The 12,196-nt window shown below is 46.0% G+C and overlaps 1 protein-coding gene across 1 annotated transcript in view; it reads right to left on the minus strand.

The window, feature by feature from the left end:
- The window catches only part of LOC308160792 (uncharacterized protein), a gene marked incomplete at both ends in the record, with an annotated part of 85,501 nt that overhangs the window by 37,068 nt on the left and 36,237 nt on the right, over positions 1 to 12,196 (minus strand). The window lies entirely within an intron of this gene.

A 12,196-nucleotide genomic window follows, 5' to 3' on the forward strand; every position in this document is an offset into this window, starting at 1 on the left:
TTGTTCCCATTATCCATGGGAGCTCCTTCATCCTTTAGCTCTGTGCTCAGGGTCATGTCTCCAACACAGAGTGATGGAAAAACACTGCATCAATAGTTCAGTTATAATCAAGCTTTCAACAGAGCTGTTTACTGATATGACTGTAGAAAATAAAAAGGAAATGTTTCAAGTTTCACTTGTCCTCCATGCCCTGACCTTCAGACGGAGAGGGTGGTAGATAGATAGATAGACAGATAGATAGATAGATACACACAGACACACACACAGTGCTGCAAGGCCCAGAAGCTGCCTCAGGTTCCCCTCATGCAGCTCCACGCTGGGGACCACACCCCTCATGCAGCTCCATGCTGGGGACCACAACCCTCATGCAGCTCCATGCTGGGGACCACACCCCTCATGCAGCTCCACGCTGGGGACCACACCCACTACAAAGGTTCCCAGCATAGCAACAGAATTGCTAGAATGGACATGGTTCTGCATTGAAGCTTGGTTCTACATCTGAGCATGTCCTTTCTATTCCTTCCTACTCTGAGTAGGTGTGTACGCCATATCGACTAGGATAGATTCTCTGAGCTCTAGCACTTGTTAGCAGTGTCTGCAGTAGACACAACCATAGACACACTACTCTGCAAACGTGACTTCATAGTGAAGACATTGAATACTGCAGATATATTACCAGGTGTAACCAGGGCTTCTGGGTTTCCATCCATCTTCCTCATCGTAGATGTTTCATGTCAACTTGTTCAAGGTCTATTTCTATCATTACTGTTCTACTGTAAAACTCCAGCTCCATGCTGGTTCGAGCCTGTCTGTCTGAAGGCTCCACTGCCTGCAGCTGTGTGATTGCTGAGTGGTTTCAGGTGGGCTGATCAGGAGCTGTCCATGGTCCTGCACAGGGCTGCGTTCAGGTAGAAATACAAGACATGCCTCTCTGACATGTGTAGAATCATCATGAGGTCACACAGTTCTTTGTTTCACAAACACTTTATTGATATTGATGCAGTCGTCATCATCATCATCATCATCATCATAATATTAAAATGAAGGAACGTGACTATAGGGCTAGTTCAGGCTAGTAGACTAGTGCTGCCACTATGGCGCCTCTGTCAGAATGAGAAGGAGGAGGCAGAAGGTGATAAAGTTATTGTAATAATTACAACTAAAACACAGAGGCACCATCCTCTCTGACCACCAGCCCCAGATCTCTCTGACCACCAGCCCCAGATCTCTCTGACCACCAGCCCCAGATCTCTCTGACCACCTGCCCCAAATCTCTCTGTCTGTCCATTTGGACTTGCAAGGCTTCACAAGAGCTACACTGACACACAAGAAAATATATGGATATAGAAATATATGCAAAATATGTACATTGGATAGATAGGCAGGCACAGAAATACATGGAAAGTGAATTCCAGAACATGTACATGTTGTATTGACAGAGGAGGAGAGCTGTCTTCACATCCACTCCCTGCTATCTTACACACAGCTCCATAATACAGCATCTGAACTCAAACACACAACTTTAACAACTCTTATACACATCCACTCTCTCTCCTCAGGGTCAGAGACTCTGGGTCTCAGAGTTCATCACCAGTCTGATTGATAATATAATAATTCATCTGGATTATTTCACAATCAGTTGCATTTCCAGAAATAAAATAATAATAATAAAAGGTGATAAAATAATATACAGAAAAATGTCACGCCTCTGTTTTGTCAGCCTATTGCACTTTTTCACATATTTCACAATGAGCAAATAATCAACTGGTTTTCATCAACTGCTGCAGATAGGATCTGAGGCAGGAGTATAAACCTACACTGACACAATCCTGAAGACTTTCCAGTCAGAGACTCCTCCATCTCACAGGACCTGTACTGCTGCCCTCTAGTGGTCTGAGTGGGACTGACACTACACACTACACCCTAAACACTACACACTATACCCTCACATAACACCCTACACACTGCACACAGAGGCACACAGTTTGAGTGTATGAAGCTTGATGTGTGTAAAACTACATCATGACATCATGTTATGATCCAACATCTTTGAGCCTTAGGTGTTCAGTGTGATCTCCCTTAGACTAGTTTACACAGGGTCACTGAAGATCCATCCTTCCAAAACCCAAACCCTGGGTAGAGGGGCTCAGTGAATGTGGAGTGGAATGTGTGCAGGAGGGTCAGTGTGTCAGAGGAGACCCTGTAGAAGGACAGAGTGCCGGCCGGCCAGTCCAGATACACTCCTACTCTGTGGGAGCCAGAGGAGGGCACAGGTATGTGAGTTGTCTTACTATTGTGCCTGGCATAGTAACTGTCAGAGCTGTCAGAGCACCACAGACTCCAGGACTTGTCATTGTCTCCCAACCCACAGTCATCACCCCCTCCTCTCCTGCTGATTCCTTTATATGTCACTGCTATATAAGGCCCACACCCCCTCCACTCTACCTCCCAGTAACAGCACCCAGTCAGACCCTCTCTACACAGCACCTGTCCCAAGTCCTTAAATCTCTCTGGGTGATCAGGATACGGCTGCTCCTCTCTCCCCCATGTCGCCTTCCTGTTCTCCTCAGACAGAGAGAGGTATCTGTGTGCTGTGTTTGGGTCCAGTGTGAGCTCACAGGCATCTGAATGAGAGGGCCAAAATAATCATCAAATCAATACAATTGGATAAATTACAATATTCACATTGTGATCTTGTTAAGCCCAGTTCACATCTATGCAACGCAACGTGACGGGTCAGTTTTAGAACGTTTAGACCGTCGTTAGATAAAACTCGGCAACTACTTGAGACCGACGGGTGGTGAGACAGATGAGACAGATGGGAGGTGAGACAGATGGGTGGTGAGACAGATGAGACAGATGGGTGGTGAGACAGATGAGACAGATGGGTGGTGAGACAGATGAGACCGACGGGTGGTGAGACAGATGAGACAGATGGGTGGTGAGACAGATGGGTGGTGAGACAGATGGGTGATGAGATAGATGAGACAGATGGGGGGTGAGACAGATGAGACAGATGGGTGGTGAGATAGATGAGACAGATGGGTGATGAGACAGATGAGACAGATGGGTGGTGAGATAGATGAGACAGATGAGACAGATGGGTGATGAGATAGATGAGACAGATGGGTGGTGAGACAGATGAGACAGATGGGTGGTGAGACAGATGAGACAGATGGGTGGTGAGACAGATGAGACAGATGGGTGGTGAGACAGATGAGACAGATGGGTGGTGAGACAGATGAGACAGATGGGTGATGAGACAGATGGGTGGTGAGACAGATGGGTGGTGAGACAGATGGGTGGTGTGACAGGTGAGACAGATGGATGGTGAGACAGATGGGTGGTGTGACAGGTGAGACAGATGGGTGGTGAGACAGGTGAGACAGATGGGTGGTGAGACAGATGAGACAGATGATTGGTGAGACAGGTGAGACAGATGGGTGGTGAGACAGATGGGTGGTGAGACAGATGGGTGTTGAGACAGATGGGTGTTGAGACAGATGGGTGGTGAGACAGGTGAGACAGATGGGTGTTGAGACAGATGGGTGGTGAGACAGATTGGTGGTGAGACAGATGGGTGATGAGACGCAACGAGACACAGACGACCGTTTCCATAACAACGACTTGTGTTTACCCTGCAAGATGGCTGACAGCGACAGTGACATGCTGGCAGTAGCACTGATCAATAAACGGCGAAGACGCTGAGCAAGGAAATATGGAGCCGTTGTTGACTTGAGTATCTAGGCTATCTAGCTAGCTAACTTGCCTCCCATTTGCAACACAAATCCATTAGCTGTCAAGGCTAACGCACACACACACACACACACTCTAGACGAAAACATAAAAACACACCGCTGCACTCATAATATTCAGATCCCATTGTCATGACAGACCTAAAAGTTGAGTAAAGCCAGCTCCCTATACAGTATAACAACAACAAAGGATTATCTATTGGCTACGGAGGGGTCAGTTTCATGTCACTCACAAAGATGTACTCCTTTCTAGGTGAGAGTTTCAAGAGTCTTGTCTACCTGTCTACAAATGTCTAGCTAACTTTTCATCTTTCTCAGCAAAAGCATGTAATAGCTCAACATAGCTACCATGATTAGAAGAGTTTGCACTCTCATCGTTACCACGAAATGTTAATTCCTGTTTGGCTCAGAAACAGGTCGTATTAATAAGGTCCACTCCACTTCTTCGCAACAGATGACGCTGGTCTGTGCTATTTTCTGATTGGCTGAAGAGAAATATCAGACGTTCCATAAAATCTGGACGTCCTGCTGAGACTTGACATGTCAAATCACTGGCGATTCCTTGCGACTGCGAGTTCTGTCGCGTTCCGTTGCATAGCGTTGCATAGATGTGAACTGGGCTTTATATGGTAGCATTCATTTTTTTCACAAACTATTACTCATTAATTTAAAATGTTTTACTAGGGATACAACTAATTCATATTTACTAATATTTTAGATTTACATATGAATACAATACTGGTGCTCTGTTTGAACTCTGCTGTACCCTGATTCTTGAGTAATATCACAGTCCTGTTCTCTACAGTGTTGGAGACTTACATCACGACCACATCAACCACAGACTTACATCACGACCACATCAACCATGAACGACCACATCAACCATGAGGTGGACTCGGGCAAGTACTGCGGCATGGTCATGCTGGACCTCCAGAAGGCCTTCGACACAGTAGATCACCACATATTGTTAGATAAACTGAAAGCAATTGGGTTCGATAGAACATCGGTGAGCTGGATGCAATCCTACTTAGAGGGGAGGGAACAGGTGGTTAGTGTGAACGGAACACTGTCCCCCCCCCCCTCCCAGTGACCTGCGGCGTTCCACAAGGAAGCATATTGGGACCTTTACTGTTCCTAATATATGTGAATGACAGTCAGCATGTGATTGCAATTTGTTCCTGTTCGCGGATGACTCGGCTCTGCTGGTCTCTGACAGGGACATATTGCAGGTGGAAAAAGCGCTAAGCACTGAACTGAGTAGAATCTGCATCTGGCTAGCTGACAATAAACTATCAATACACCTAGGTAAAACTGAAACCATCCTATACGGATCCCCATCTAAACTCAGAAAGGCTGAAAATTTTAAAATAAAAGTGGGTAACATTAATATCACAAGAAAAGAGGATATTACATACCTGGGCTCCATCTTAGAGGCAAATCTTTCCGGAGATAAAATGGCAGCAAAAGTAATCAAAAAAGTGAACCATAGAACTAGATTCTTGTACAGGATATCCTCACTTGTCAGTAAAAACACACTGAGGACCCTATCAGGAGCTCTCATTCAATGTCACTTCGACTATGCCGTAACATCATGGTACTATAGAACCACAAAGGCCCATAAAACAAGACTCCAGACAGCCCAAAATAAACTGGTTAGGCTTCTGCTAGGCCTCAACCCTAGGACACATCTAACCGCTGCTCATTTTTTGAGCCTTGATTGGCTACGAGTAGTTGACAGAGTGCAGCAGCTTGCACTGGGCCTGGTCTTCAAGATACGCTACACCACAAAGACACCCAAGTACCTGTCAACATACTTCCAAAAAGTGAACAACGTCCACACATACAATACCAGAGGAAGCTCCACGAACCACGTTCAACCGCGTTGCACCACAAACAAGGGGTTAAACTCGTTTGCAAACTATGCTGTAAAAATGTGGAACGCCCTTCCTATAATCTTAAAGGAGTGCAAAACACTGCCCACCTTCAAAACCACTCTCAAAAAACATTTACAGGAGGCTGCAATCCGTAACTGGACCCTCTAAATCAAAAATCAGATTAAAAGACCCGAACTACCCACTGTACATACTTTGTGTTTTGTCCCCCGCCCCCACCTGTGGTGTATGTCCCCACCTGTCCTACCCGCTGTACATACCTTATGTTTTGTTGTATTGTTCTTCCCATGATGGATGTATGTTTATCTTGTAGATAGTAATAGTTATTTGTCTGTATTATCTTGTAGATAGTGTGATATTCTGACGTGTAGCAAGAATATAATGTATAAATGATGAGACACACACTGGATATCAATTGGACTCTTTAGTTATTCGATGTGCACGCATTACAGCATATGCATTCACTGACTCCGGACTGCGCATGACCGGGTCTTGACTCTTGACAGTGTATCGAGTCTACCACCGGGTGGCAGTAGGTGGTCTAAACATTACATCACTCCTTTTTTTTTAATAAATGATAAAGTGCATAACATTCAAACAGTCCATTAACTTGGAACATTGTTAACTCGGAAGAACATGTTAACAGTCCTTTGGTACTCCTGCTCTTTAATCGAAGTCACGCAGGTATGCGGGAGGTTGTCTGTTCTCCCTAACTGGATACCTCGGCGGAGGTGCGGGTGGAGGCGTAGCTGGGCCTACTTCCTCACTGACCTCTGAACTTAAGTCCATTAGAGTGTCTGGGTTGTCTCGGACAATCTTCTTAAAGAATGAACTGTTCCTAGTGGTGGTGTAACCACTTCTTCCAGCTGTTATCATGGAACCTTTGACATCGATTACTGTGAGCGGCTCTGCGTTGTAAGGCGTAGTAAGCTTGTTCTGTTTTGGTTGACGACACAGGACGGTGTCTCCTGGCTTGATGTCAGAAGGCGTAGCGTGTCGTCGAGCATCTGAGAGAGCTTTCATCTTTGCCTTGGCCTCTCTGTCGATTCTGCGTATCTCTTCGTCAGCAGGGATGGTGATTGTGTCTGCTGAGGGTAGCTTGGTGGTCATCTTCCGTTGGAATAGTAACTCGGCAGGTGACGTGTTCGTCGTGCTGTGGGGAGTGGACCTGTACTCACGCAGGAAGACGTGCAGCTGTTGTTTCCATGGCATCCTCTGCATCTGGGCGATTCTGAGTACTTTCCCGACGGTGCGCATGAATCTCTCAGCTGTGGCATTAGCTTGTGGCCATAGAGGTGTTATCTTCCTGTGCTTGAACCCTAGGTAGTTGGCAAACTCAGCGAACTGGTTGCTGTTGAAAGGAGGTCCGTTGTCAGTCTTAACAATTCTTGGGATTCCAAACATGGAGAAGACTTTGTCCATGACTGGTATGACTGTGTTTGCTGAGGTAGATCGAATTGGCTCAACAATTGGGTATCGTGTGTAGTCATCGACTATAACTAACAGGTATTCTCCCGATGGGAGTGGGCCATAAAAGTCAGCACTAACACTGTGCCATGGTGCGTCTGGCAGCTCAGACATTTTGAGTGGTTCGGTCCGGGTAACTGGAGTGTTCACTTGACATGGGAGGCAGGTCTTGGTGATGGTCTCTACCTGTTGGTCTATGGTAGGGAACCATACCTTTTCTCTGAGTAGGGCCTTTGTCTTAGCTACGCCCTGGTGGCTTTCATGAGCAATCTGCAGCGCCCTCTGCTGTAGAGCTGCAGGTATGACAATCCTGGTGCCTCGCAGTATGATGTCGTTACCTGTGGACACTGTGAGTTCATCACTGACGAGCTTGTATGGTTTCAGTGCAGCAGCACCTGGTGAGCGGTCTGTGATTAAACGCCATGAGTTATTTCTGATGTGTGCACTGACCTGTTGCAGGAGTGTGTCTTTCAATGTCTCTCGCTGTATCTCTTGTAGTGTCATCGCCTTGGGTGTTGCTTGAAGTGCTACGAAGTTAACGTACTCCTCTGCAACCTTGGATGCTCTTGTGTTCTGTGACGACTGTACCGGGAGAGGGTGTCTAGACATGTAGTCAGCTGGATTGTCAGCTCCTTTTCTATATTCCACTCTGAAGTTGTACGGCTGTAGTCTGAGGCCCCATCTCTCGATCCGTGCAGGTTGTTTTGATCTCGGGTTATTCCATATCATCTCCAATGGTTTGTGGTCGGTTACCATGGTGAATGGATGTCCATACAGATACAGGTGAAAATGTTCGCAGCTCCAGATGATGGCTAGGGCCTCACGTTCTGTTTGCGAGTATCTCGTTTCTACATCACTGAGTGCGCGGCTGGCGTAGGCTATGATGCGCTTCTCTCCCCCTCCTCCTTTCTGACAGAGGATGGCGCCTAGCCCCACCGGACTTCCATCAACAATGAGCTCCGTCTCCTTCCTGGGATCGAAATATGACATTGTTGTGTCGCTCGTCAGGCTGTCCTTGAGCGTCTGGAGTGCCGTAGCTTGATCACTGCCCCACTGCCACAGAGCGTCCTTCTTCGTGAGCCCACGGAGCGGTGCAGTGATGGTTGAGTAGTCCTTTATGAACCTGGCGCAGTAGTTGGCCATGCCCAGAAGACTTCTGATCTCACCTGGATCTTTGGGGTCGCTGGCGTCGTGAATGGCTGACACCTTCTTTGGATCTGCAGAAATCCCGTCGGCAGAAAAAATGAACCCAAAGAATTCAAGGCGCTGCTTGTTGAATTCGCATTTGTTGCGATTGAGTGTCAAACCACTGTCTTTCAGTCTTTTAAACACTGCTCTCAGAGTGTCGTCGTGTGCTTCCTGAGAGACGCCATAGATGATGATGTCATCGCTGAGGTTCTTCACGCCCGGTATACCTTGCAGCGTCTGGCAGATGGCGTTCTGGAACACTTCAGCGGCGGATGATATACCAAAGTTCAGGCGTTTGTATCTTCTTAGCCCGAGGTGTGTTGTGAACGTTGTGATGTAACGACTCTCTGGATGCAGCTCGAGCTGGTGGTAGCCTGCTGTGAGGTCCAACTTCGAGAATACCTTGGCACCGTTCAGCTCGTGTATTACATCGTCCATTGTTGGGGTGATATGTCGTTCTCGCTGAATTGCTGTGTTCGCCTGACGCATATCAACGCAGATTCGGACTTTATCAGGGTCTTTTGGCTTCGGTGGTGTGACGATCGGGGAAACCCAGGGTGTTGGTCCAGATATAGTTTCAATGATACCGTCGTTCTCCAGCTTCTGAAGCTCCGCCTCGACCTTCTGACGGACATGGAAAGGGACCCGTCTGTGCGGCTGGCACGTCGGTTGGATGTCGGGGTCTATATGCAGTTTCACCTGGAAGTCTTTCAGCTTTCCGATTCCGGTGAAAAGCTCTGGGTAGCTCTGCACGAGCTCATCTGCGACAGTACGCCCACTGGGTGGCATCACTGGCGGCGTGTTCACCATATTGATGATCTGGATCAGCCCTAGTTCACTGGCAGTTGCGTAGCTGAGCAGAGATTGTCCGGCGTCGCCTCTGAGAACGTAGAACACACTCTCTGTCCGCTTGTTAGTAGCCTGTACTTTGCATGCAAATTTACCAATGATAGGTAGAGCGCTGTTGGACCCATATGGAAATATTTTGATCATGGCTGTGCTGAGCATAGGCTTTGGGTCAAGTGTGTTTAACACATCTTCATTAATTATGTTGACAGCTGCTCCTGAATCAATCAGTATTTTAACACTGACACCATTCAGCTTGATGTTGGTCTGGGGTTGCTGTATACTTGTGCTGTTGATTACATACACATACCTTTCGTCTCCACTTGATGAGTCTCTTGATTTGGTCTCGGAGCATGCTGTCACCTGGTTCACTTTCTTAGTGCTCCACTGCTTGTAGTGAGCTGTGTCTTCCTCTTGGCTTTGATGTGCAAATTTCTGACCACGGCAGTGTTTGGCATAGTGGTTAGGCTTTCCACAGGCCCTGCAGTCCTTCCCTCTGGCTGGACAGTCACCCTCGTGTGGATAATTTCCTCCACAGTTTCTACATTGCAAGCTCTTCTCTTTGTGCCTGTATGCTGCATGTTGCTGTTTGGCGCCCTTGAGATGCAGTGCATTGATTGCGGTGACAGCCTTCTCTTCTATGCTTTCTGCCTGTTGTTCAGAGATCTCTAACATTCTCCCTAGGTCTAACATATTAGTCAAAGTCATGTTTGGCTCTCTGAGCGCTCTCCTGCGCAGCCGTGATGAGGTACAGCTCTGTATTATTTGCGCGACTATTTCTCTGTCTGCATCTGCAAATTCACAATCTTTAGCTAGCATCCTCAGTCTGGTATGAAATGTGTCTAAAGACTCACCGGGAAGCTGTATGGCTTGTCTGAACTTGTACACAAGGTAGTGTGTGTTCTTTTTCGGTGAGAAATATCCGTGGAGCTTCGTCTTTGTGTTTTCATAGTCATCACTGTCGTCAGCCAGCGTGTCGTAGATATCATGGACTCTCTCTCCAGCTAAGTGAAGCAGCAGTGCCCTTTTCCTTATTTCTTGAGTAATGTTTGTGGCTACGGTGTAATTTTCAAATCGGTTGATCCATTTGTTCCATCGCGTTCCAAGCGAACTGGGATCGGTTTCTGTGTCGAATGGCTGTATGGCCATGTGGCCCGAAAATGCCGACTGCATGATACTAGCGTTAGCCTGGGTAGCTTAGCTTAGCTTCTTGCTAGCTAACTACTCACTTCGACTTTTCCGGACGGATTCTTCTTCTTCCTCCTTCAAAAATCGACACTGGTGGCGTTTCCACTTTGAATCCTCGTCGCCATTGTGATATTCTGACGTGTAGCAAGAATATAATGTATAAATGATGAGACACACACTGGATATCAATTGGACTCTTTAGTTATTCGATGTGCACGCATTACAGCATATGCATTCACTGACTCCGGACTGCGCATGACCGGGTCTTGACTCTTGACAGTGTATCGAGTCTACCACCGGGTGGCAGTAGGTGGTCTAAACATTACAGATAGTACTAGTTTTTTTGTCTGTCTTACATGTAACGATGAATTGAGAATCAAGGACCCCAATTGAAATAAGCCAGTGGCTTTCTTGGGTTTTTATCCTGTTAGTTGACCTACTTTCAGGTACCTACTTCTGCAAATCTTCTAATAAAGTTTTCAATCAATCAATCAATCACATTTGATCAGCCCAGGTTTGAACCAGCACCCTTCACCAGGGTCCACACTAGGGCTGGGTATCGCCACTGATTTCCCAAAACGATTCGATTCTGATTCACAGCTCCCGATTCGATTCGATTCACTATTCGATTCGATTCCGATTCGATTTAGTTACAATATCAATGTTCATTGAATATGAAGAGATTCTCAGAACTAATGCTATAAATGGTTCAAGGAACCCTATAACATGTAGCATGGTTAAACATATCAATGTTTACATTAAGAATTGACTCCAAAGCAGTTACATGAATGTACTTCTTATTGGAACATAAATGAACATCATTGACCAACATTTTGCTAAATCAGACACTACAAAAAGTGCTTTTTAACGTGCTTTACTGCAGCCAGTGTAAATAAAGGGGCTACAAACATAGCCTATCGGTAAACAAGACATCACATATCCCTCAGGACTGTCTCAAATAGCTTATTTGCATAATATATATATATATATATATATATATATATATATATATACAAAATAAAAATGTGCAAAACTCAAACGAAAATAGTGCAATAGATGAGGGTATTTTGGGGAACAAAAAAACACATTGTAAACCATAATGTCCATGAAACTAAAGCCCTTCATTACTGCTTTCTCACTTTTTGGAGATTGGAAGATTTTATTCAGGAATAAACATAATTGGAAAATCAATGATTATTAAAATACTGTAGTATACAGTAACAATAAGTTAGTGGAAAGACCACAAATCTACGGAACCACTTATTGAGGCATCACCCTGACGTGAAACATGGAAAAGAGGATCCGAAACAAGCCTCGCTGATAAAGTGGCAAGTGATTGTCAGGTACGAGTCCATTGCTCTGGATGTCCAGCTGTCACACGTTATGGCAACTCTCTCTGCTGGCTGGAGTGAAGTTGCGATGTCACGTTTCACCTGCGCGGACATGTCTGGGACTATCACTTCACTCAATTGTTTGCGTGTCGGTAACACGTAGCGTGGTTCGAGTACACTGACGACACTGACGACGCTGTAGTAATGTGTTGGGCACGCGGAGAATTTGATTGTAATTTGCAACCAAACGTCTTTATCAGCGAGGCTTGTTTCGGATCCGCTTTTCCATGTTTCACGTCAGGGTGATGCCTCAATAAGTGGTTCCGTAGATTTGTGGTGTTTCCACTAAATTTAACCTCCACTGCGCACAGCTTGCATATGGCTTTGCTTTTGTCCTGCTCATCTCTATCGTCATCATTTTTACATCCAAAATGCACCCAGACATCTGCCTTTAAGCCTGGTCGTTGCGTGAGATATGATAAATTCTTGTAGAGCGAGATCTGGCCACGAGATCTCGTTGCGGCTCGTT

Source organism: Nansenia antarctica, assembly GCF_963989245.1.
Source record: "Nansenia antarctica genome assembly, chromosome: 6".
NCBI classification, from domain to species: domain Eukaryota; kingdom Metazoa; phylum Chordata; class Actinopteri; order Argentiniformes; family Microstomatidae; genus Nansenia; species Nansenia antarctica.